The 27,138-nt window shown below is 42.9% G+C and overlaps 1 protein-coding gene across 3 annotated transcripts in view; it reads right to left on the bottom strand.

The window, feature by feature from the left end:
* LOC126356371 (fatty acid synthase) overlaps positions 1 to 27,138 on the bottom strand; it is a 79,002-nt gene that overhangs the window by 31,140 nt on the left and 20,724 nt on the right. The window contains exon 1 of one of the 3 annotated variants that reach the window (XM_050007366.1): positions 9,034 to 9,113. The exons of 1 other annotated variant lie outside the window; for it this stretch is intronic. The gene's annotated coding sequence lies outside the window, so the exon portion shown is untranslated. Of the gene's footprint in view, positions 1 to 9,033; positions 9,114 to 27,138 lie in introns of those variants that run through there. One more of the 3 variants, XM_050007362.1, reaches the window with a different exon arrangement.

Here is a 27,138-nt window from a genome sequence, read left to right as displayed (position 1 = left end):
CCTTATTCTTATTCTTACTTTCTGGTGTAAATGTAGATTCTGTATCAGTCGTCTCTTTCCAATCTACGCCTTTCCTCTTCAAGATATCCATCAACTTGTTCCACTGAACTCAGTCAAAAGCCGTTTCTAAATCTATAAAAACATATATTTTCCCCCTATAGTTCTTAGCAGGCCAATAGCTTCTCTTGTTCCTTTTCCTCTTCTAAATCCGAACTGCTCCTCTGCAATCCCTTTATCCAGCTTGCCATACAACCTTCTATTCGACACTCTCAGCAAGACTTTAGCTGCATGTGAAATTAGACTGATGGTCCGGTGCTCTTCAAATTTTTAGTGTGTCTCTTTTTCTCTATTGGTATCATAACTGTTGCAGCGAAGTCCTCAGGCCATTCCCCTTTGTCATATATCTCGTTACAGAGGCAAAATATTTCTTTTCTTGCCTTGTTTCCCAGACTCCAACAGTTCTGCTGGCAAATCATCTATTCCACATGCCTTCCTCTTCTTCATCTCCTTCAGCGCCTTTTCTACTTCTGCTTCTGCTTCCAAGATGGTAAATCCCTTTCCATCTTCCAGCACACATTGCCCCTCTTCAACCTTAATTTCGCTTTGCATTTTATCCCCCTTATACAGACATTCAATATATTCTTGCCGTCTGTTCAAAACCTCCTGTGGTTCTTCTGCTAGAATACCATCCGCTCTTTCTATGATGATGTTATCGTACAAATATATAAGAATGAGAGGTCCAGTCAAAATAAAACGCCACAGGCAAAATTCCTTAGTTTCCACATTTATTACAGACCAACGTAAAAGGTGACTGGTACGTAGATTATGGAGTTAGTTACTTCACACTTAATAGTGTCTTTTCACAGCTCTCTGCTATCGCAACTGTCTCAACTGCAACGAAGCAAAGCATCGACACCTAGAGGACATCTCACTTCAAAACAAATAGTCTTGACACTTTAGTACCTCCCGTCGTGATGAGAGAATAATTATGTGGCGCATGGTAGGTAGAACCTCTGCGTCAATGGGCAGGAAAATTCTCGAACGGCACGTTGCTATAACTGGATGCGCTGATTATTCAGCTGATGATGCCAATGTGATCGTCAGTCGAACTTTTGTATTTATGGGCACCGAAGAAGACTGACACTTTTAAGGGAACCGAGGTTATATTTTTAACGTATTGTCAACAGCAGTCATCAGAGTTCATACGAATAAGTGTGGTGAACGTCGGCGGCCATAGTCATCTTGAAGAAATGATTCTGGCATCCGCATTAGGAGTTTGGGGATCCTCGGAAACATAAAAGAGAATGGCGGTTCGGGTATCTGAACTCTACTCTACATTGCATGAATACCACGTCGTAACAAATGCATCACACTTTTGAGATCTTATGGTGGACATCAGCTACAAAAATTCGACAGCAGGGGAATGTTACGTCACCTCAAACCTTTCGGAGAAGACGCTACTGTAATTTGGTCTTATCATAAGAAAGTTTATCGTGGAAATCATATTTTTGCCTGTGGGGTTTTATTTCGATTGTGAGCAGTTATATTATTTTCTGGACCTCTCATTTGTATAGATTTGTACAATAAGAAATTTCCTAAAAAAAAAAAAGGGAGTCTCATATATAAGCCTGTTCAGCTAGTATCTGATTGTGAGCAGTATTCATACTGCCATGTATTGTGAATGCTCTGGTTTTCGCTATGAATGTCCGATGTGACGTCTGCTGCATTTGAGCTCTCTCTCGCTCTCTATCTAGCTTTTTTTCTTCGCTCACACACTCGACTACATTCCTGTAATGAACACCAAATGTCAAACCATTGTGCCCATGGAGGGACTGCTCTTCCCCGTTCGTGCCATCACTAATTTACTTCAGTTAGTGCGGACACGGGTGGGAAAGAAAACAGCAGTTTCTCAATGGACACTATGGTTCGATGCGTGGTGCACATTACAGGAATGGAATACAACCGAGTGTGTCACGGGAAAAATCGAGATGGAGATGGAGCTAAAGAGAGAGAGAGAGAGAGAGAGAGAGAGAGAGAGAGAGAGAGAAATGTGAGCGCACACGCTTTCGCAGCCACTATGTTCATGTAAAGTACTTGCTGTGGTACAAAGCTTTTCGTTGAACTGTTGAGACTCTAACCATATTCTCATCGCGCTAATCCTTAGGATTACACTGCCAGTTCCTGTACACAAGCGTGGGAGGTCATGTGCAACTCTGTAGTTACAGGAGACGAGGCTAACGTATACCGGTTTGCGGCCGGTGGTGTGAGCGTGACGTCACGGCTTGACTCACCTGACGTATCACGTGACAGCACAGCTCCGCAATCTACGGTGCTCCACCGAGTGCCTATCCAAGAATTTCGCTGCAGCCATTTGCAGAAATTTCGCGGAGACGTTGTAGACAGTATAGCTGGGAGAGTTCTCAGTGAGAAATTAGCGGGAAGTATTGTGGTATGAACAATATGACTGACGAAATCATGGTTAGCGACCTTAGCTTATCATCGAATAACTTCATGGAGCCACTTAGCGGGACATTTCAGTTTGACGCTCCAGAATTACACCCGACTGTTAGCTCTGTCAGCGTCCTGTAACTGTGAAAGCTTTCTGTGCAGTACTGTAATAGGTTTCACAATATCTTCCCGTGGGCCGGTCTGTTACTTCTTGTACACAATATATTTTTAAATAAACTTCCATTACATCACAAGCTTCGTACTACGTGCACCTCCATCTCCGCGAGCTTAGGTAGCCCCCAGAAATAATTAAACAGGTTAGCTCGAACATAGTTTTTTTTTTTTACAAGATGGTTGAGGTAGGATGTGAAGGCTCAGTATCCGGAGGTAGAGAGGCGGTTTTGTTTGGAGGCGCTGCTGCAGAAAGCGGGCAGGGCTATCTGCACACAATGGGCAAACGCATGGCCTAGGCTGGTCGCCGCCGCATTAGACGCACTCCGCTAACTGTAGGAACGCTGGACATGCTGGCCAAGGTCATGCCGCGCCAACGTTATTGTGGACTCCCGCGGAGGATTTCTGAGGAGGGGGGGGGGGGGGGGGGGGGGGGCGGCGTCCCAGCATCTAAATGTGCGCGCATTAAAATTCATCTTAACTCCTGCAAGAGGATTGTCGGTCTCCGTGCTTACCATATTGCAAGCGCCGAATGAGTAAATCCGAAATGTTTACTTGACGCGCGATTCCCAACGCCGTGACTACACCGTATGTTCCCTGCACCACTAGCTCAAATTGTTTTCTAAGAACGTAAAATAAAAAAGCGCTTGTAGTGTTCAAATACCATCATTTCCCTCGGATATCTGAAGCTAGCCATTTAGTAAGTTCTATGATAATCTTTTTTTCTGCTCGTTTCCAAATTCCCATTGGAGCTTCCCATTTGGACGCTTGAGTGAACAAGAGGCCCAGGTCTAATATCGCTATTTTTGAGTTAGCCGTTGCTTATTGTAGTCGAGACAATGATACCTCAGGGGCCGGCCGGTGTGGCCGCGAGGTTCTAGGCGCTTCAGTCTCAAAACCGCGCAACCGCTACGGTCCCAGGTTCGAATCCTGCCTCGGGCATGGATGTGTGTGATGTCCTTAGGTTAGTTAGGACTAAGCAGTTCTAAGTTTTAGGGGATTAATGACCTCAGATGTTAAGTCCCATAGTGCTCAGAGCCACTTGAACCATTTGATACCTCAGGGGAAAACGCACCATATCCTGATGTGTGTATTTCCCCACCATCTGTTAACAGATTTGTGTACTTCTAATAAGTGAGATATCTGTTCGGTATGGGCCATGCCCATCGTGTGTTGAGTGTGACGGACTGTTATTTGGAATTTCACAACTACAGTAAGTTTGGAGACGGTATAAGTAAGTAAAAAGACACAGTGTGTTACATATTTGCATATTTCAAGCCTTGAGATAAAACTTGTTTTCTGCAGTTAACGAGATATGTGGGTAATTTCAGCATATTGCTTCATATTGTAGTTACCTGTATTTTAGGAGTTTCGCTAGGAAAGAGAAGTGTAGCCCATTAAGGAATGGGTCTAAGGACAACGTTTTAATGATTATTTTAATCTCTTTCTATACAAAAAAAGCCCCTTGCCCAGTATGCGATACATTTAAAACTGGTAACCACACTGCAAACGATCGTCGAAAGGAAACATCGGAAAAAAACGTTCGTGAGACGCATATGTGGAAGGGAGAGGCAAAGCTCCGAAACCCCAATGAAGCTCTTCCTGTGTACGCCGCCTTCTACCCAGATCCTATAACAGAGAATGGTGTTAATACAGGTCAGAGAGACGCTACGGAAAATGAGCTGATCAGCAGCTCATGTGATTCGGTAAATGTTGCAATAAGTATTCTAAGGTTTTTTGCCTCTATCTACACTGTCAGGTTTGAAAACATGAGGTTTTCTGTAAAACATGCTAAAAGTTAAGTGTGTTCACTGTGATTTATCACTAGACACGGCACTACGACTGAAGAAAAATACAAAAGTCAGCTTTTTGGCAAATAAAACGATGAGTGCGCTCACTGGATGTGAAATACGGAAAGAGGGGGTGTGGGTGGAGATTGGGGGGGGGGGGGGGGGCTGGTTGGGAAGCTAGTAAAGTTCCAAATACTCCTATCGGCTATCAGTTTTCGCAAGATATCTTCCCCGTACCATGGCTGGCAGACAGAGCTTTTTTCTCATGTTTCGAGCATCTTTTATAAGCATAACGAACGATGTGCAGCTGGAACTTCGCTGTAAAAGAAATGTGGTCCTCACCATTCGGCAACATTCGTTCAATGCGGATTTAAATTTGTTTAGTGCTCGGCCCGGAAAAGTAGATGTGGCTTATTGTTGTGGTCTGTCGGTATCCACTTTAAACTGCCCTGTGCAAGCCGCCCGTCATCTCTCCTGAATACTGTGACCAACATCGGACCAGCCTCGGTCTCCCTCAGGATTGTCCTATCAAGCGATTCCTTCTATTACTGAAGTTGTTCCACGAATTTCTGTTTCCCCCCAAACCGATTCAGTACTTCCTCATTAGATATCCAGTCTAACCATTTAATCCTCAGCACTCTCCCGCAACGTCAATTTTGAAAAGCTTTTATTCGGTTCTTGTCTGAACTGGTTATCGTTCATGTTTACTTCCGTGCAAGACTGCACTCCAGATAAATACCCTGAGACTATACTTCCTAAATATATATTCGATGTAAACAATTTTCTCTCCTACAGAAACGGTTTTCTTACTACTGTCAATCATCATTTTATATTTTCTCAACTTCGGCCACTGTCATTTTAATGCGCAAATAGCAGCAACTCATTAACTGCTTTTAGTTACCTATTTCCTAATATAATTCCCTCAGCATCGCCCGATTTAATTCGAATGCAGTCTGTTACCCTTGTTTTACCTTTGTCGTCGTTCATCTTATAATCTCTTTTTCGAGATACGTTGCATTCGACTGAACTGCAGTTCCAATTCCTTTGTCGTCCCTGGCAGAATTACACTGTTCTCCGTAAACATTACTATTTTAATGTCTTCCTCCGGAACTTTAATTTCCTTTCCCAAATTTCTCCTGGCTTCCTTTACAGTTTGCTCAGTGTATAGATAGGATCGGGGCATGCATTTTCAACTTTTTGCGGCGTAATGTATAGTCCATTAAATTTCGGGCATGCAGCCGCGCAAATAGTTTTTTCTTCTACTGCATTTCTGCCGCGTATCGTCCTGCCATCCTCAGAGTAAGTTGCAAGAGTTACAATGTAGTAAGTAATGAGGTAGTTAGTAATCCAACATTGACGACTTAGTCCGAGGATGGCCGCACCACACGTGTCCGAAATACCAGTGGAATAAATTTATTTGTGCAGTTGCATGTCCGAAATTTAATGGAAGATCGGGGTAGTCTACAACCGTATCACAGACTCTTGTCAGTTACTGCCTCCCTACTGATATTGTTTAAAATTAAAATATACTATTTTTCCGACTTGCTTGTCAGTTTCAAACTTCTTTATTCGCAATTAGTAGCCAAAGAGTGTTACAGCCAAACATTCCCAGGAGCCTTTCAGTCACGTGAAATAGGAATCCCTGTCTTGAATGGGTCAATGCTGCCTCGGCAAGGACAAAGCAGTCAGTAATGCGCTGATATTATGTAGTTGGTAATCAACATGGACGACCGTCTCTTCCACATTCTGCATCACAACCCTGTTAGGAAACACGCGTCAAAAATCTACATAGTGTTGCTCTTCTGAAGTGGTCAAACGTAAAGAAAGGCGACCGCGTCTGGTCGGTATGGGATCGTGCTGCGACGACAACGTGACATGTTTGAACACTGAAATCAGAACGAAGCGCGCAGACGCAAGAGGCGATTCCTGTCACAGTGAGGGCAAGGCACTGGGTAGGGACCATGCGCAGGAGACGTGTTCGAGACAACGCCGCTTCTCACGTATCAAAGTCGCCTATACAATTCTGCGCCGTCAGAGTGTGACGTGAAGAGCGTAGCAGCGTGGCGAACGTCTTCGATCCTCGATACTAGTGCTCGCCAATGTGCGTTTCCTCGCCTCGGATCTGTCACCAAAGCCCACGTAGTCGTACTGTCAATTCTGAAAACTTCTGGACATCCCCCGAAGCTATTTGGGCATTCACTTTCATTAGATAATATTCGATACTAATGGGTGAAAGCAGTTTGCAATTTGACTCTTATGTAAATTCTGAGTATAGCGGATGAAAAATGAGAAACTGCAGTTCCTTCGTCGTTTGGCAACTTGTGTTTAATTTTCTTATCGTAAACTAATAAGCGACCAAACTACAAATAAATATAACCATTTATGCGCTACTCTTAATCTCTTTGAATAGTCAGTTCCTAGGACAATATGCCTAAAATTATATGCTGAGAGCGATCACAGGATTCTGGATAAAAAGAAGTTGCGGTGACAGGGTGATATACTGTGCGATTCTCACGCAAGATGATAATTCAAGGCGCGGAATGACAAAAGGTCTCAGGACTATGACGGTCCCTAAGCTTACACACTACTTAATCTAACTGAAACTAAAGGCTACTCCGCGCGGCACAATACCTTTTGTGGAACATTTTCCCCACGAGTCTTCTGCTTCTATCTCCGGTTTAAGAAAGATTAGACATTTTCGTTTAGGCAGTTCTTTACGAAAAGCCCGCAGCGTCTTATCAACAAATCACGTAGCTTGTTTACTTGATTGAAAACCTGTTATTGTCAACTTGTAAGGAAGAGTTTTTCAATAAAACATGCCCGAAACTGAATGATGGCAAATTCAGAAATCATCCAGCTATTGATTTATCGCACTGGGAACCTTCTGGAGAATACTTTTCAGACATGTAGTCATCTCAATACTGAATAATTCATTCACAATCTGTTTTAACTTTAATAACGAAAAGTATATTTTTTAAATATCTTAAGCCATATTTTTGTAAAGACAACTAAATTAATCAACGTCTTAGTTTTCCAGTAATTCCTTCGAATTGCATGTTTCCACGTTTTCGAAATGCGATGCTTGCAATCGTGGCAGTAATGAAAAAAAGACTTGTTCGACCGTTAGGTATAAGGTTTGAAAAGTCAGTCACCGTGTTCGCAGGACGATAATTCTTTACGGAGGTGTACGAACTTCTTTCTGCATTATAAAGCGTAGGGATTTGTTGCAAACTAGGGAAAGCGAGACACATTCCATAGACCCAGATGAGTCTCAGTTTTTTTTTTCTTCTCGCGCTGACATGCGCAAACGATTGTTTGTTGACACAGATTTCAGATATCAGCGATAAAATGTGTACCCCTCCATAATAATGATTTCGTTATGAATGGTTTTCTTCTGAATATTTTACTGTTTTCCGAGATGCACCTACCTATTTTGCACATCACACCGGATAATAATAAATATTCTCAACATTGTGTACACCTGTTACCGACATTACATGGTCAATGTCTGCGTGTCGTAAGGAGAATGCCTAACAGCCAAAAAAGTGCCTTTGAGCACTATGGGACTTAACATCGTAGGTCAACAGTCCCTAATACCTTAGAACTACTTAAAACTAACCTAAGGACAGCACACACATCCATGCCCGAAGCAGGATTCGAACCTGCGACCGTAAAGGTCGCGCGGTTCCAGACTGAAGAGCCTAGCGGCGCCTAAGAGTCCTGGCTTACCATTCGTCAATGTATCACTTTGATAGTTCGAAATAAATATAATTTCTGTTCTGAACTACCTGGTGGTACATTTTTCTACGATCCCTTTCCTTAGTGGGAGTCTCAGGGAGTCAACAAGGAAGCTGTTCAGTTTCGTACAACTATACGTGGAGAAAGGGAATAATATAGAAAAATCACTAGACTGGCAGTACCACCGTTATAGATTTTGTCGGGCCCCAGAACGTAAGTTAGAATGTCGATGGTAAGTGTTACCCTGCAATATTTAAGACTATTTGCTTGGCAGAATAGTTAGGCATTTAAATAAGTACAGCAAGTTTCACACTTTTGTCACCAAAAATGTGAGAACGATAAGAGATTTTTCGACATCACTTTTTCGGAAGCGTTGCATTTATATTTCAGTTGGATTACCAGTCGTCTGTGATAATTACATGTCATGCTCAGGTGTTAACGACCGATGCTTGACAACGTGGAGGAGCGATATAAAGCCAACAACCGAAAGGCGGCACGTGGGTAGTCTAGCTTACCGTATGAAACCGAGTTCAGTCCAGTCATTGTCAGCAGTGTTATTGCACCTTCAGACGAGAGCTAGCTTGCAAACTCAAGGGTCGCAGTTGCTCCGCAGTGCTCGTTGCATAAGGACGACGAAAATGCTGCATGTCATTAGGATTCGAACCTGTATATCTGGTCGTGAGTTAGTACGAAGCCAACTTTGTCGCTAGCGACATCACGAGCCACAGGCCACAGATCGAATTGCAACCGAGACGCAGTTTTGTAACATTTAATCTCAGAATCCGAAAAAACTACCGGAAGATCACAGCGGGGATATTATTAGCTGTAAATGTGACAAAAATTTAAAGGGAAGAGAGCAAAGAGTGTGAGAGTGGCAAGCTGCTACCTGTTGCGATCGTCGGTCCCTGGCTGCGAAGCCGGCGCAGCGCTCGTAGCACTGTCCGTACTGGCCCAGGGAGCACGTCGCGCTTCGCAAAACACGACGGGGGAGGGAGGGCAGTGCCGGGGTGGGAGGGGGAGGGGAGGGTGGGATCGCGCGCACTTCACGTCACGGGCCGCCGTCTTCTGCGAGGCTCAGCCCGACTGGCTCACCAGCTCCGTTCTTTGTACAGGACACGTGCACTGCGAGGTAAGCACCTGCGTGGTTAGGGCTGCCAGGTCCAAAAGCAGAGAAGCCGGACTCCGCGCTATGTTCAGCCGGGCTACCAATTTTAAACAGAAATAGTCATTTGGGTATTTTCAATCTTTTATTAATAACCAATTACACTAAATTTTTTGTTCGAGGGGGCTGGTTTGGAAACAGTGCCCTAAGTTCATTGAGCCTTTAAAGCGCTTAAACTAAGAAAAATCGGTAAACGAACTTATAATTTGTTAGTTATGATAGCAACTACGTTGTCTTCCTAACATAATCTCACGCTGAAATAAACTAAAAAATTTTCATTAAACAAAAGAAATAATTTTCTTCTGGTACGGAAAACGAAAAAATATTCAGTAACTTCGGTCATTTCTATTACGTCTATAAAGAAATAACAAATCATCTGCAATTAAGTATCAATATTTCTCATCTGAAACAATTTTCATCAGGAACGTTATTTTTCTTGGAAATTATTTCGTGGAGCTCTTCACAGGGTAATTTAAAATCACGCAGCAGCACTTTACCGCAGTCCTTTATCCACGGACGTTTATGAAAGAGAGCACCCTTTCGACATCGGCGTAAATGGCCTGGAATTGCAAATTAATTCTCTGCCAATTTCAATAATTTCGAATAAAATTCATTTCATAATTACGCGATTTCAAATATGCTGCCCACTGTTCGTGAGCCAAAAGCTTTTTAAAGGCAATGTCGTCTATTTTTGTTTTCTTTGTCCATGAATTCGTGAAATTTTGCCACTGATCAAAGAATTCACTGTGATTCAACTTCATAGTTATTCTAGAAAAAACAACGGATGGTATATGAATACATCCTGAAGGTTAACTCATTATTTCTCTGCATATTTATTTCTCGTGCTTACCTCATTAGGTAGGAATAAGCCTTAATAGTTTGTTCTCTACTCTTCGCTAAAAAGCGTAACAAAAGCCGGACGGGCCAGAGTGCTATGTAACTGGCCGGGCACGGGGGTAAAAAGCCAAACATGTCCGGCTAAACCCGTGCGTCCGGTAACTATGCATGGTAGCTTATCGAGGATGGTCAGGAACTTCTGAAAAGATTGTAACGGTCTTGCGGGGTAGGTTTTGCTCAGAAATAATTGCTACGGAAAAAAAAATTCGATATGTTGCGCCGTTTCCGAGTTAATTGGCATTGGAGTTAGCCAATCAGTCCGTTACAGCAGCAAATTCAAGCGGCCCGCTAGAGATTGTGCCTCCAAAGGTATTCTTTGTTTTGTTTCCTAAAACTGAACAAGAGACCGATACAAAAATTGGACATAGAGTAGTAAGAATAGAACACGGTCCAAAGGCTGAACAGTCTCGCGCGCTGTCATCTATGCTATGAGAACAAGTAGAGACCGCGCGCGACGGCCTGATTGGTGAACATCGCTGCTAATTCTCTCAGAAACGATACAATGTATCAATTTTTTTTTCTCAACAGTTATTTCTCAGCACAACCTATCCTGCGACATACTTAACTTTCCAGACTGTTTTTGACCACCCTTATACAGGTGTGCCAAAACGATAATAATACCTTGGGGTAAAAGGTCTCATTTTTGGAGCTTGTTTTCTGACGTGACGTAACCCAATGGCTGCCTTCTTCTTTTCACCTTATACCATACGTGTCAGTTTGCCAAGCCGCCTCTAAGCCTGTAATGTTTGCGGTGCCGTATTGCTGTTCTTGCATGTCGAGGCTTACAAACTCCCAACGAAGGTAAATTGTCGAAAACTAAGCGCACGCTTACAACTTCAGTCGAATAACTATTTACTTGCGCGTTAGAAAAAGGATGATAGGACACTGTGGTGGAGAGCATACAGTTAAAGCGATAGTTACTCGACGTATGCAGATACCATAAAAACCACATCGACTGTCTTTCGACTGGACTACGACCGAAGAGTTGTAAAACTATCGGCCGAATACGTAGATGACCATGTAATGACGAGCACATACAATATATACGCGATCGTTCAGATGCGTTTTAACAACCAGAACGGAACGTCACATTCTTTATTGAAACTGTCAGAATAGTGGCGCTTATCACCGACAATATTTTTTTTATTGAAAGTTTTGAAAATAACCTATGTCACGATTTTCGATCCTTCACTTAAAGTGATAATATTTTGGGGATCAACATTTTTAATGTGTTGAGGTAACTAAAGCAACTGATAATTATTGAAAATATTTTTATTTACTTTAAAGTAACGATGGTGATACAGATCTGTAAGGCATAGCAAGGCATAGCACATGAATTCATTTTAGGTAATATCTGTACAAGTTTGACAGAATGCACATCCGTCCAAGTAAACAGCTTGGTCGATCTAACTCGCGGGACTCATCGATTTCGACTCAGATGTTTAGTCGATACAACAATCGGATGTACGCACCTGCGTTAAGCTGTTATTCATAATAGCAATCAAAAATCTATAGCTTGGTCTAACAAATTTGAGCACCTGCCCATGAGAGCAGCATTGTGTGGTGTGCTGTGGAGTGAAAGACAGAATTTAGTCGGGCATTCGGTGCAAATGAAAACTGAAACAGTCGGTATTTGCTGCTTCGGGCAGAATACAACTTTTTAAGTATAAAATGTTTTGTTATTACTGAAAGTAATTTATGATTTTCTTGCTCTTGGTATTTTCGCTTCTTAAGGACGCTTTCTAACGGCTCATTAGCTGTTCGGGGGGAAAACTGACGCGGGAGACCGAATGTGAGCATTCTGTGAACAAATCGTGTCATTGCCACGAAATAATCTGCTGCAATTAATGACGTTAAGTGAGAGGTAACACCTGGCAGCTCCTCTGCTCCAACATTTGCTACAGATTTTTAAACTCGCGATACCGTTTAAGAAAGCACAAGAAACAACGGTATAAAACTTTCCTCTCTGTAAGAAATATCACTTTCAGTTGTTCAAGCTCTGCTCTGTTTGCCGTGTGGAGAAGAGTTATTTGTCATTCCTGATGCGACAAGTGCATCGTCTCGTAATCATTATCTCTCCATGCCTCCTAAGGACTTATCTACGAAGAAAACATGTGGCTCGATTGATACCAAGTAATTTTGCTGTCGTTCGATACCAGTCCGTAGGAGGCACGACTTATGACACGAACTTCCACAGCTGTCTCAACACATGATTAAACTCCATTCTGATACTGATAACCTCTCAGCTCGCCCTCTCTTATACAAATTGCGTAAAGGTTGCAAAAGCAACTACCACGTCAGCGATGTATCTCCAGGGCGACTTCAGGAGTTGCGTCTGACCTAGTTGAGTGGGTTCGGGAAGGTTAGCGAGGGTCAGGAAAAAAAAGGAAAGATGAAAGATACAAGTCGAGCTACCTGCAGCGACAGGAAGTGTAATGAATCAAATTAGCGACTTGTTTTGTATTACACTACCTATACGTGGCAGCGGGTGAACTGCATCCATGAAAAAAATTGGTTATCGGTTGTAAGAACAGTTGTACCCTTTAACTGTTTAACTAACGTTATCAACTGTTGTCCGTGTACAAACGAATTAAAAAAAATAAGGTTGGTGACTGAATATTTTCCTAGGGACTTTTTCAGAGTTGTGTTACGCTTATATTTGCCATCAAAATTACAGGTAAGAAATTTCTTAAAGAATAGCGAATGTTCGCAAGGTTGAACATTGTTTGTGGATTAGAACTAACTGGAATTATTTTACATAGTTTCAACCTGACGCAACATTAAGTTCCACGAATCAACAGATTCCACTTATACAAGTCCCTAAAGTCATTATTTCCTAAGAGCTTTCTTTAGCTCAAGCAAAATCGACATAAATGATGCTCATACATTTGAAGAAAAGTGTTTTCCCCAGCGAAAGATGTATGACCTGGATTACCTCGAACTGCTCCACATAGGTCATTGTCCGGTATATACAGGATGGCAGTAGCTGTTTTTGGAAATGTAAGTTTGCGAATGGAATTAGCAGAATCTGGGATTCGACTCTCAAACTATACTTACGTGTTAGACTAAACGTCTAGATGAGGAGACGATGAGAACAGGCCTTCTGTAACCTCCGGGAAATCGGATCCAAAAAATGGACGTTAAACACGCTACTAACGTAAACCTGAAATATGCTATTTCAGAATCACATTGTAAGAGTGAGTGGATGAAAATGTAGCATATCTGCGTAATGGATATTTTAGTTTCCAATAAATAACTATCAATGAGCATTATAATCAAATTGTAGGCACCTGTTGGAAATTGTGGCCTTTCCATTGCGGAAAGCAGTCTATTTTTGGTTGAAGTCTGCATTATCGTTCAAATGCATAATGCCCTGTCGTTAGCGAGGTATGAGATCTGAAACACGATCTTAAAATTAAAAAAATAAAAACCTCACTGTTTTATCACTGATTTAAAGACAATTTTGGTGACTTACTTTCAAATACGATTTTTCCCATAGGTGGAGAACTGCCTAAGATACTAACAAACCTACACAAATCAATCCAGCTACCACGTCACTCTTTTATTAGCGCACAAAAGCTTATTCTCCTCACAAGAAGCTTTTAACCACGCACTGTGCTCGTTGTGTCAACGGTTTCAGAATTCTACGTACGATTACACAATACGTTTGCCTATGATCGACTTGTGTGCTCAGCATGGGAATTTTAGCTGAAAATGAAGGATTGTGGACGCTACTTCACAGTACAAATTTTCCGTTGAAAAACAAGTAAATTAAAAAAGAAAAAACCTAAAAAGAATAGGTCTTTGTTATCAGCCATAACATCTCGGTCAGTGAGATAGGCTGTTCTTTTCTCGCTTTTGCATTGACGCCTGAAGCGATCCATACCCACGCCAAAACTCTGTTGTCAAACGACGGCGTAAGAGAGCTTCGTAAATAGAAGACACACCAAGCTCTTTCCTCCGTATCGCATCTCTGCAACCAACACAATAAAAAGACAGCTGCAAATGGATACTAGTGTGTGCCTACAAGTTGCTCAAATGTTACAGCATCAACAGGTGAGTCGACAAGAGCTGAATAACACAATGGATCCGATGAAATTAGTTCGATACGCCATACCACCATGGTAAGAATCATTACCGAACTGCCCTCCGACGTTAGTCGGGTTTCCCATCGGGACATATCGACCGTTCCACGAAGACAGACTACTACATCTTTGCTGTTCACATGTACAAGACCCTTTTTCTTCTAAATTTTTATTCGCCCTCTCTGCCACCAGCGAGGTAGAGAGGAACTAATGGAAAGATTGCGTAGTTCAGTAAGATATTATTTTGAACACCAAAAAAGAAACTGAAAGTTAGAACTACTTTTTTCCCTCATAATGGCGGAAAACTGTCCTGAAGGGGATGCAGTAGCTCATATGATGGCGACGAGTAGTTTCCTCAGATCTGTCTGAGGCTAATTCTTGAGTTTAGGGAAGTGATAGTTTGTTGGACGCTGAGTGAGTCTAGTTAAGACACAACTGATTATAGTATACATATTAACTTAGAGTTTCACAGAGTTATGTGAACACAGTATCGATGTGCCGAGCAAGATATTACAATAACATCACTGACAGGTCCAGAAAGAGCGATAACTTTCCGATAAATAGTATAGACCACTTTTTCCAGCAGCACATACATGTATTTGGAGTTTGCTGATACGGAAATAAGTTTGCTTACTGGCAGGAGCACGAAGTGCGAAGCCAGAACCTCTGGGGGACGATTGTGTGCATCGAAAAAACCGCACAAGAGTTATGACGACCGGAAGTGCCTGAAGTCTGGCATACAATCAGACTAATAATGTTTTTACGTACTTTCTACACAGCGAATCCCACTTACGTAAGCCGTATTCACTACAGGCGTCTGGACGGCGGAATATACGCGCTGAAATTCGGAATTGTTTCAAGGAGTTAACATTGCAGTCAGTCGATTGCTGGCAGGCGGAAGAAACCAGGAGAATGCGGTCTTTCCTGTATGCGAGGACGACTTGTTTCGGTGTCTCACGTAAGCACGCCACTAGTCAACCCAGTTACAAAATCTGCTTCTGCAATCTTCTGACCAGTGTACTTGTACGGTAAGATGAAGAAGAGTGGGAGGTGATGTGCATCTTACACACACACACACACACACACACACACACACACACACACAGAGAGAGAGAGAGAGAGAGAGAGAGAGAGAGAGAGAGAGAGAGAGAGAGAGAGAGAGAGATATGGGGATGGGAGGTGGTTCGTATACGCTGGGAAGTTGTGTCACTTCAACGCTTATTCGTTCACCTTTGTGTCTTTGTTACACTGTTCTACATTTGTTGTAATTTTGCACTTTTTTAACCTATTTTATTTCCGTATTAATTTTCCGTGCTAAAAGCCTGTTGTTGAAACAACGCAACTATATAAATCTGTAATTACGTAAATCTTTACTTTTCCACGATCATAGTGCTGTACCCCGGAATACCTACTCCGCATCTGTTGTTTTTATAGCCTCTAATTCCATCCTGCGTCGACAAAAATATTAACTACTGCAGGTACCTAAGCTATTTGCAGATTTCAATTAATAGTTAGCCTCCGTGCTTACACGCTGTAAATATAAAGAAAGATAACGTCAGCGCGTACGACATTAACAAGCGAAAATATATTTTGAATTAGACACGGCAGTTACAGGAATAGCCGATGCAGTGCGCGCGCCACTGAAGCTGTCGTAAACTCAGATCTCGACCATGGACAGGAAACAAGGTTAGGCTCAGCGGCAGTTGCTATGTTAACTCCTTGTCCTTTAAAATGTTGGCGTTCAATACATGCCAGATCGATTGCGGCATACATCGACAGATATGTATGGACACTGCCGTGTACCGTTGGAAGCTAATGTACAAACTTCGAATACGTTGACCAATCAATGTTCGTCGCGAGAAACACGATTTTTTTATACTTTGTATTATATTATTGAAAACATCGTTCACAAGTCGGCCACTGTCTTCTCCTAATGCAGCACGCCTAACATTAAACTATCAAATGAGACATCTCCGATTTGATTTCGAAACGCGCTCAAGCCATTCCAAATAGAGTTAATCGCAAAGGAACGTAAAATCAGCCTTACCTCACGGAATTGGCACAAATGCTATTCGGCAATCATAGGAGTTCTAGAACATTCGTGGACTACACTATAGGAATGTCTGACGGGCCCCTTTGCTAGGGATTCTAATGGTATTGTATGCCCTCACTCAAGAAATGCTATCTGTAAAGATTGTAGTCAAAAATAAGGAGTAACCGTCGGTAACGAGCCAGAGTGGAACGACTGCATGAAACTAGTTGTAGGAAAAGCAGATGCCAGGCTCACCTTCACTGGAAGAAACCTGAGAAAATAAATCATTCACGACAGAAATGGACCCGTCCGGACAGCAAAGCGCCTTGAAGTGTCGCTTTTGGGGCACATAAGGAGAGCCCGCCTCGTATAGAACTCGCCTCTCGGATTAACGACGAGGGCTGGTTTAGCCGGTCTGCCTGGAAGTGGTGTTTAGACCTCTCCTCACATTCCACCAGGTAAATACCGGTCTGATTCCACGTCCCACCCCAGATAAACGCTACGCAAATATTTATAAAATGTTCTCACTCTTGCACATGACATACTCTAGACACATATGGAGTACACATATTCCGTCCTGAGGAGTGAATAAGAAACTGCATGATAATCATGATGATTAAAGACTTGGAGTACTGAACACATCCTCGGCCGATTCCCGAGTATTTCTCAACAGTTTGAAAGCCGAAGATACAGCGAAGAGCGGCCCATTTCGTCGTGGGTCCATAAGCGCGATAGCGTTACGGAAACGCTCAACTTCAGTGGCAGACGCGTCAGGAGAGACGTTGTCTTTCACGGACGATTTATTGTCAAAATTCAATATATTAGTTCCACGAAGATCTCGCGTAAAGATCATGACGGGAACATCAGATAAATTAGAACCCTTACGGAGGTTTACCGGCACTCGGTCTTACCACGCGGTATTTGCGAATGGAATAGGAAAGGGGGAAGGAGAATGAGCGGTACGAGAAATTCTGTCCACACTGTAGGCTTGCATAATATAGCTGTAGATGTACAACAGTTTGGGCACAGACAAGTGTTATCTAAATTGGAAGTAGAGGGATGAGAAGAAAAATGAAAGGAAATGATACCAGGTCCATCGGGACTCTGTGCGGAATCAGCGGTGACGGGTGAAAATGTGCACCGGTCCGGGACTCGAAGCCGGGATCTCCTGTTTATTGCCGGCCGGAGTGGCCGTGCGGTTCTGGGCGCTACAGTCTGGAACCGAGCGACCGTTACGGTCGCAGGTCCGTTGAATTAGTTTTAAGTTCTAGGCGACTGATGACCTCAAACGTTAAGTCGCATAGTGCTCAGAGCCATTTGAACCATTTTTTTAAACCTGTTTATTATGCGCAGATTACGTGGGCCGAGTCTCACTGTCACCTGGAGGCACCGCAGTTCCAGTTCATGTCCTCCATGATGGCTAATTTTAGATTCCACCTTGGAGGTTAAACGATATTGTGCATTAGCGCTGAAGATGGCAGATTCATTGTCCATGTATACGTCTTGTCCGTTCTTCAGGACCACAGTCATGTATCAGATAAGTGTGTGGACTATCTTCTAGTCGTAAAGTGGCACTCGTGTAGGTACGAGGAAGAACTGGTGTAGATGTCCGAGTTGGCAGTGGAGACATTTACGGTTCGCAGATTCATTTTGTCGGGCAGAAGATGCCGGACCCCTTTCGCCAGCAGTGCGGGGGTTCTCCTTTAAGGGCGGCGCGAGGCCCCGCCCTGGCGGGTGGCGTGATGCGCGATCGATAGCGAGCTCGCGCCGCCAGCGACCCCGCGCGCGTCCGTGGGGCAGGTCGCGTCCTTCCAGAAGCTGTGGCGCCTCCCACTCACTAGCGGCGCAGGAACTCGTCCCGACAGCTGTACGCATGCCGCCAGGCAGGTTACTTCACCCGCGGCCTTCACTGGCGTAACAGTGCGTCAGCAGATCACGCCACTCCAACAGGACGCTCACCAGGGCTCCTGTTCATCACCTGGCGGTCCACGGCTTTCGGTGCCCCTGTTACACGGTCCACTGATAAAGTTCTCTGTCCCATGCTAATCGCTGTGTCGAAGTGTCACCAAAGGAGTGCATATTGGTAGTCAGCAGATAAAGCTGACACGGTCCATTTGTCGCCGAACTCACACGGCAGTATCGTCTCAGTTGCGCGACTGGATTCGTGATTTGCTGTTAGAAAGGTCACAGTTCTTAGTAATCGATGGAAGTGTTATAGGCATCTGTTGTTCCTAATCTGTATAAACGATTTATGAGACAATATGAGCAGCGCAACTTGTACATACTGGGACAAAAGCGGGGCGGCCGGAGTGGCCGAGCGGTTCTAGGCGCTTCAGTCTGGAACCACGCACCGCTACCGTCGCAGGTTCGAACCCTGCCTCGGGCATCGATGTAGGTAATGTCCTTAGGTTAGTTAGGTTTAAGTAGTTCTAAGTTCTAGGGGAATGATGACCTCAGATGTTAAGTCCCATAGTGCTCAGAGACATTTGAACCATTTTGAATATGAGCAGCCTTCTTAGATTGTTTGAAGATGACGCTCTCTTTTGCCGTACAGAAAAGCCTTCTGAAGATCAAAACCAATTGGAAGACGACTTAGAAACGATACGTGTATGGTGCGAAAAGTGGCAATTGAGTCTAAATAAAGGAAAGTGTAAAGTCATACAGATGATTTCTAAAAGGAATCCGTTAAATTTCGGTTGTACGATAAATCATCTAAATACCAAGCAATTACAGTTACGAACAGCATAAATTGGAACGATCATATAGATGATAATGTGAGGAAGGCAAACCAAAGACAGCGTTTTATTGGCGGAATGCTTAGATGATGCAACAGGACTACTGAAGGACATGGTCGGTTCTAGAACATGTTTTGGAGACGAGCTACTTATCAGTTGGCGCCCTCCCCTCCCCCCTCCCCCTCTGGCCACCCCGTCGGCCCCTGCTCCCTTGTATACATGCACTCTTGTGCCCGCCCCTGGTAGCTGAGTGGTCAGTGTGACTGAATGTCATACCTAACGGCCCGGGTTCGATTCCCGGCTGGGTCAGAGATTTTCTCCGCTCAGGGACTGGGTGTCGTCTTTTCATCATCATCATCATCATCATCATCATCATCATCGGCACGCAAGTCGCCGAAGTGGCGTCAACTCTAAAGACTTGCACCAGGCGAACGGTCTATCCGGCCGGTGGCCCTCGCTACACGGCATGTCCATTTCCATTCACTGTTGTCACTTTTCGCTATTAACATGATACGCACCGTATATAAATTTTGGGCGCCCCTGGAATACCTCACAGCTCGGCGCCCCCAAGCGGCCGCTGACAACTGTGATACGTTCCGTTTAGAAATCTTATAGTTATGCCGCCTATGGCTCTGCCCTCGGCATGGCACCTCAAGCGGTGGCTCGTGTCGCTTGGACCTCAACTCGGCCTTGCTGAAAGAGACGGCCTACATTACACTTGTTGTGCGATAGGACTCAGAGGAAATCGAAAAGTCCCAAGAAATGCAGGTCATTTTGTATTATCGTGAAACGGAAGTGAAAGTGTCACGGATATGATACGTGAATCTGGGTGGCAACAATTAAAGCAAAGGCATTTTTCATTGCGGCGAGATATTTTCAAGAAATGTCAACCACCACCTTTCTCCCTTTGAATGTGAAAATGTTTTACTGAAGCCAACCTACACAGGAAGAAATGATCATCGTATAAAATAAGAGGAATCAGAGCATGTACCGGAAGGTTTAAGTCTTCATTTTCTCTCACGCACTGTTCGGAAGGTGAACGACAGAAATAGTCTGAAGGTGGTTCGAGGAACGCTGTCCCTGACACTTAAGTATGATATGCAGAATAGATGTTGATTCTAGATCGCTCGGTGTGGCTCTGCGGAGGCCATGTGTCGCCCGCTCGTCAAATACGTGTGGTGGTTGTGTGCGGCAATTGTGTGAAAACATTGTTTCTGCGACATTTAGAAAATGGAACAGATATACTAAAAAACACTTTGCTTGTCGGCCCTTCTTTAGAGCACTGCTGCGCGGTCTGGGATCTACCAGATAGGATTAAAAGAGTACATCGAGAAAGTTCAACGAAAAGCACAACGATTTGTACTATCGCGAAATAGGGGAGAGAGTGTCACGGACATGATACAGGATTTGGGATGGACACCATTAAAACAAAGACTTTTTCACTGCGGCGGCATTTTCTCACGAAATTTCAATCACCACCTTTCTCCTCAGAATGCGAAAATATGTTGTTGACGCCAACCTACATAGGGAGAAACGACCATCATATAAAAATAAGGGAAATCAGAGATCGAACGGAAAGATACAGATGTTAGTTTTTCCGCGAGCTGTCCGAGACTGGAATAATAGAGAATTATTGTGAAGGTGGTTCGATGAATCCTCTGCCAGGCAGTTAAGTGTGATTTGCAGACTATCCATGTAGATGTAGACTGAAGCAGCCAGACCACACACTATTGACCTCTGAGAGGTACTGAATTACGTGGCGCTGCTATTGCAACAATACGCTTTCGGACCAATTACATAACTTTTGCCGTCCACAAGCTGTATTTTTACTTCGATATTTATTCATAATATAAAAGCAAACCGTTTTCTGAGTATCAACCATAAGGTTGGTCCGATGCAGTGCTCCGCTAGCGTCGCTTGCCAACTATTCTCTCCTCTTCCTTTAACAGCCTGGATAGCTGAGCGCTTTAACGCGCCGCTTCCGGGACACGTGGAGGCAAGCCTGACTCAGATCGAATCCGTTTTGATCATTAAAGGCAAGGCCTATGAGCCGGTCAGCTTGGATCTGGTTTTTAGGCGGTGTATCACATCCTACTAGGTAAATAAGGGGCTGGTACCCACGTCCTGCCTCTGATACACGATACGCAAACATTTACAGAACGTTCTCACACTTGCACGTGAGACCTATTTTAGACGCAGACAGATGGGATAAACAGATTCCGTCCTGGGTGGTGAATAAGAGACTGATGACCATAGTCTCTTTAAAGTCACACTCCTCATCATCGTCTTCCCTTCGCCATAACTGCCGCATCTCACATATGACTTACACGGGTTGAACCTGAACACCGCCAACAAAATTTCGGAAGTTGTTCAGAGATATTATGCGAGTATTGTAATATAAGGCGCCCGTGGTATGGAGTGGCTCGTTGCAGAGTAATAACGTAATTATGTTGTATTCGCTATGTTACCTCTATTACCTTTATTTCTGAGACAATACCTTCACAACAGTGACAATGCCTCAAATATGCAATGACCTAAAAGTAAAACACAAATGTGGCAAGCCCCAGTTGCAAAAGTACTGCTTTGCGTTTGCCGTCGCCCTGGGAACAGCTCTGCATAGCGTCAGTGTGGCGCTGTTCCACTGACGTGTTTCACTGTTTTGTAGATATTTTTAGTACAGTACAGATACAATTATAAATGAGTACAAAACATCAAACGAAATTCAGTTACTGTGTAACGAACCACCGGAGATCATGCGTCCCTTGCACCAAAATACTCAGGAATACACCCCTGGACAACTTCCAAATTTTGCCGGTGGCGTTGTGGTTCACTCTTGTGCACATGTCTAACTTTTCAGCAACGACTCAAGTCTTAATACGTGCGCGACTTTTGTATCGCTTCATTATATTCTTTATTAGGCATTTTCCTCGTTCATTTGTTTCAAGACGTCATTCCTTCATCGATCAATTCATCTTATTTTCAATAGTGTTCTGTAACACCACATTTCAACTGCTTCAAACTTTCTAATTTCTTTCTTCCTCACTGTTCCTGTTTTGCACCCAGACTGAATTTTCTAGCTCTTTCTAGTCTCAAAGTTTATATTTTTGAATATTAGTGTTTTTTTTATATAGAATGTCCTTTGCCTTGTCAATTCTTGTCCATCCGAGATAGTAAAATTCGTACTTGCAAGGCACCTGCTACGCAGGTGCACATATTATAGCCATAATACAGCACATGCTCCATTTTATTAAGCAACCGACAGTTCATTTTCACTGCTATGTCATCTCCGAACTGTAACATACGAGTTCTCTGTCCGTGTCACACAACACGTGCATGTAGAAAGTCCTTTGCTTTCTCCACTGTCTCGTCTACATATCTAAACAAATATTCTTACGATCTATTTAGTCAAATATACGTACGATCTATTTACAAATCTGATACTTGGTACAGGTGCGCCAGATAATCGCAAAGATTAGAAATACGACAAATGTGGAGGCAGTTACACGTTATGGGTGTTATTCGTCTGTTGCCACGAGGGAAGACCAACTTATGACGTCCTGTGACAGCGCGTTCGCAAGAGACTACTAACATAAATGGGGAAGGAAATTGGCTAAAGCCTTTTCAGTAAAGTCGACACGGCCTCTGTCTAATATAATTTAGGGAAACAACAAAACAAAGCTAGACAGCCGAACAGCAGTTTGGCCGCTGGATACTGGCCTTATACTGGACCTGATCTTCCAGAGTCTAAGAACCATAAGGGTGACTTCACTCCGATTCCCTGTCCTGATCTGATACACTGAGTGGTCTCCTGGTAACCGTTCATATAAAGTTTTCTATATCGTTGTAGGTACACCTCTCTACAATTTTTTGTACTCATAGGGTGTACCACCCAAGCCATCACGTAGTGATTGCATGGCACTGATTGTACACCAAATACCAATAAATAAAATACAAGAACTACTTAGGCGACGCTGGAGTGTCATATTTGGAAAGCAAACATAATATGAAAACCATTTAGAATGTGGATCAGACGAATCACAGGTAAAGGCACTAGTAGAATAGATTATTCACGCACCGTCGTCGCTGACGGAACATCTATGGACATCGACGTATGATCAACTGTAGACGTGATTTATGAACGCATGGTTTTACAATAACGCAACTGCTAATTTTTCTGCAGAAATTTATGACTTGTGTCACAACGCCGAATGCTTAACTAAGGATAACAGCAGTGTTTAATTAAACATCACTGCCCGGTTAAATTCAATTCAGTGTACAGGTTAGGTCTGAATGCCTTCGCAATGACAACGGCGTACTGTAAAAAGAGTAGGGATCAGGATGAGAGAGTTGGAGAGAATTTGACATCATGCGCCGCTAGGGTACTCTATGCAAGCAGTAGCCTAGTACTTAGGCAACACACTATCCAATAACGCGACATGGTTGCCTATCGGGCTCTCAGTCGTCTGCGTTAACAGTTCGCATAGCTTAAATTGGCTCGTGTTGGGCGTGACTTGGTCAAGCTTAAGCGTTACGTTATGGTGCCCAGTGGTACAGTTTAATACTTGATAAAATATAAAACTGTTTTCTAAAGGCCAACATTTACGTAGCAAACTGCACGAATAATTTGTTGATTACCTCGGTGTTTGCATGTGAACAAACAGCTGAAACAATCCTGAACTGTAAAGGGGGACCCAGTATACAAAAGGGGAAAACGACAAAGAAAATGAGGATCCAAAATCTTAATAATAATAAAATATAATATGGTGATCATGATCTCTTCAATACACTGCCGCCTGCCTTGCACAGACTGGCGGGGTCCTACAATCGAAACTTGAATGGCAAGTGTTGCATGCCCCCTAGTGTTTCCTTTCTTCTGTACTGTAAAATGAAAACACCGTAAAAATGTCACTTCATATATTTCTTGTAAGCATTAATTATGTTTGTCTGAAAGGTTCGACAGCTCTTGACCCTATGCGATTCATTAACACTGCCTCTCACTCTTCGACAGACCGGTAGTCAAGTTGGTTACAAAGTGGTGCAACTTGCGTCAACTTCTGTATTGTACTGTTACTGTGTACGTTCGTGAAGTAATGACATGCACTGAAATCCTCCATGCGCTTTCTAAACTAAGAACTGTAGTTTTGCAATCGCTAAGGCGTATTTTTTTGTATCTTAATGTATCGTCACCTTACAACGCGTTTTTCGCCTTTTTTTTAACACCTGAGGTTTCGTCATACCTGTTTCGTCACTTTCTTACACACTCACATGGGCCAACTAATGACAGAAGATCGTGAGACTTGTAACCTAACGTTTCTGCCAGTTAACAAGGTCAAGCCACTAACAGTTATTTTAGTAAAACAGTCTTTCGGTTTACTGTAGAGACAATCTATGGCATTGATGACGTATTCCGCATTCCCAGAGTGATCGCTTGAGCGTCCATGGTAAGAAACTGTGCGGGTTTTCACTGCCGGAAGGACGAAGCTGCTCTGAAAATGTCCTACTGTCATGATTATCGTCGTCCCATTTCCAAGAACCTGGGTGGGCTTGAAGGTTCCGGAGAAAGACGAAGTAAAGATGAATTACATCGAACCTGGGTGGGCTTGAAGGTTCCGGAGAAAGACGAAGTAAAGATGAATTACATCAATTTGGCAGGGAACCGCAGAGCTTTAAGCATCAGAGGATAGCCAAGGTTACAGAGCGATAGTTGCAGTACCAAAGCACGAAAGTATATAACGGGTATACTACAATCAAATATGGCACATATTCGTGAATTGGGGATATCTAGCATTGAAAAATACCAATGCTATTACACTTGTTACAGATCTTAAGTAAGAGCTCTTCAGCGAGATAAGATCAATGCACGTGATATCACTTAGACAGCACATGGGACAGATAATTATCTACTATTGAGCCTCAAAAGCGTACCCGGTATCATGTAATTAAAGCACACTTTAAAAAGAGTCACTGATGTCATTTTTGTCTCAAGTGAATCTCATTTATACGCCAGTTTGCCACGTGTCCGTATAGATTCTCTAATTGGGTGCTAGGTAATAACACAGAACTAACCACGAAAAATCGTGTGTTTCATAAAACAGAAGTCAACATCGTAACACTTCGAGTTTGAGAGACTGATAAGTGCTGCGCACAGCTAAATTAAATAACTTACCATTCTACTTCCTATTCGCTCACTAGTCAATTTTCTCGCAGCGACGTCAGTCCTGTTAAACTTTCAAATCCACGGTCTTTTCTTTAAATGCGAAATTATTAGAAGTCACAACATCAACAGAACAAATAGCTTTAAGCCAAGAAAGTTTATTTTATAAAGGTGGTGCCCTTACAGTTCAAATATTTGAAGAACATCATGCTTTACCGGCAAGATCTGCTGACAAAATTTATTTATTGAGAAGTCAGTTACGGTCCACGGACTGTCGTCAGGTTCATAAAACATTTACATCAAAGTAATTAGTTGCGCAATAGGCAGTATGCAGAACGCCTCCGTTCGCAGCCTTAATACTGACTGAATGGCAGGAATGAGTACACTAACTGCCACATTTTTATGATTGATTGAATATGTAATTTTTTATTGGTTGACAACAGTGACGAATTCATCCATTTTGTAATTTGACGCCAATGATTTTATCGCCTACGATGGTGATGTTAGAGTTTTATGAACCCGATGATAATCCGTGGAGCGAAATTGGTTGTTGAATAAAGAAATTTTATCTGCAGCTCTTAGCGGTAAATTGTGACGGTCTTCAAGAAAATTTATGTGCGCTCTTGGCCACACAGCCGTTGGAAACGAAGAGTCCACGAATGAGGAACAGATATAAGTATTTGCAGGAATATGTATGGTCATGCACTATCCCCAGATTATTCCATTCTCTGATATCTCGACAAGTGGAAATTCCAGGGAACAAGAAAACTGCTTAACCTCGCAAGTATTAATATTTAATTTAATACAGTCGACATTTCTTCCTCGTTCTGGTTATCAGCACTTCAACGCTTGTGTAATATTTATAAATTATTTCAGCATTTACTAATATAATGTCGTGACGAATTTTGGAAATTTTCTGGATATATTTTTCAGAACAGTCCAAAAAATAGTAATGTCATAGTCAAAATACACAAGGTTCAATTATAGATGGCAGAAAATTCGCGTCTTCTGTCCTTAATGCAGGCTAAGATACATCTTACGTCATTGGTTTTAATAGAATCTTTCATCGCATGTACCATGTGCGCAGCTAACATCGAACTTAATTTAGACCGAGTTCGACATTCACAAAGGTCCCTTTAGCAATAATGTTTGGGTAGTGAAGTTCTCTTAACATTCATCGGGGTTTGCATGTAGAAATACAACTATAAGTTCCCAATTGTAATAACCACCCCAACAAAGCTACTTTTGCGCTTATTGTATGGAGCAGTAAAAAACCAACTTTTCCTTCTGCGTTGAAACTATTCGTGGGAGGCGCGTTTGACTTTCGTGTCCAGGAAAATTGACTATGATGTATGGGAAAAGCATTACATGCTTCCTCTTACACAAGAGACTGTATGAGTTCTTCTCCGAAAGCCAGGGAACCAACAGCAGTCCCCGAAGGACAGTGCGGCTTATGCAATATCGTCTGTCCCCGTCGCGTAACCGCGATAACCTAGTGCTACTTCCCTGAGCCAACATCGTGCCACCCATTCGCAAAGTAGCGTGTAAGTAAAATTCTTCGTACAGTTTGTGTACCAGTTATACTGATATTTAACCCAGAAGTTCACTGCAGTAGGGATATTTCATGTTAATAAGTATGTTTAACTTTATCTGAGATTATTGTTCAATCTGATTCAGAGATGTCAGATATGTTTCTGCGAATAGATGAGCCAGGTCACAGACGCGATCAACTGTTGCAATTTTCAAAGTTAATAGATATGAAGGCAAAGTCTACGGAAAGGCGGCCAATGTTTTTTCAGAGACCGACTAGGCATCTTCTTGAAAGAACCAGAATTGCTTTGGCTTGAAATGATTTGCGAGTGGTCGCGATAAACATAGATCTTGATGATATGACCGAATATTATTTCGTGATTCTTCCAGAATGCC

The sequence above is a fragment of the Schistocerca gregaria genome, chromosome 3, assembly GCF_023897955.1.
Source record: "Schistocerca gregaria isolate iqSchGreg1 chromosome 3, iqSchGreg1.2, whole genome shotgun sequence".
Taxonomy (NCBI): Eukaryota; Metazoa; Arthropoda; class Insecta; order Orthoptera; family Acrididae; genus Schistocerca; species Schistocerca gregaria.
The sequence above is the reverse complement of the archived record's forward strand: the minus strand, read 5'-3'. Positions and strand labels throughout refer to the sequence as shown.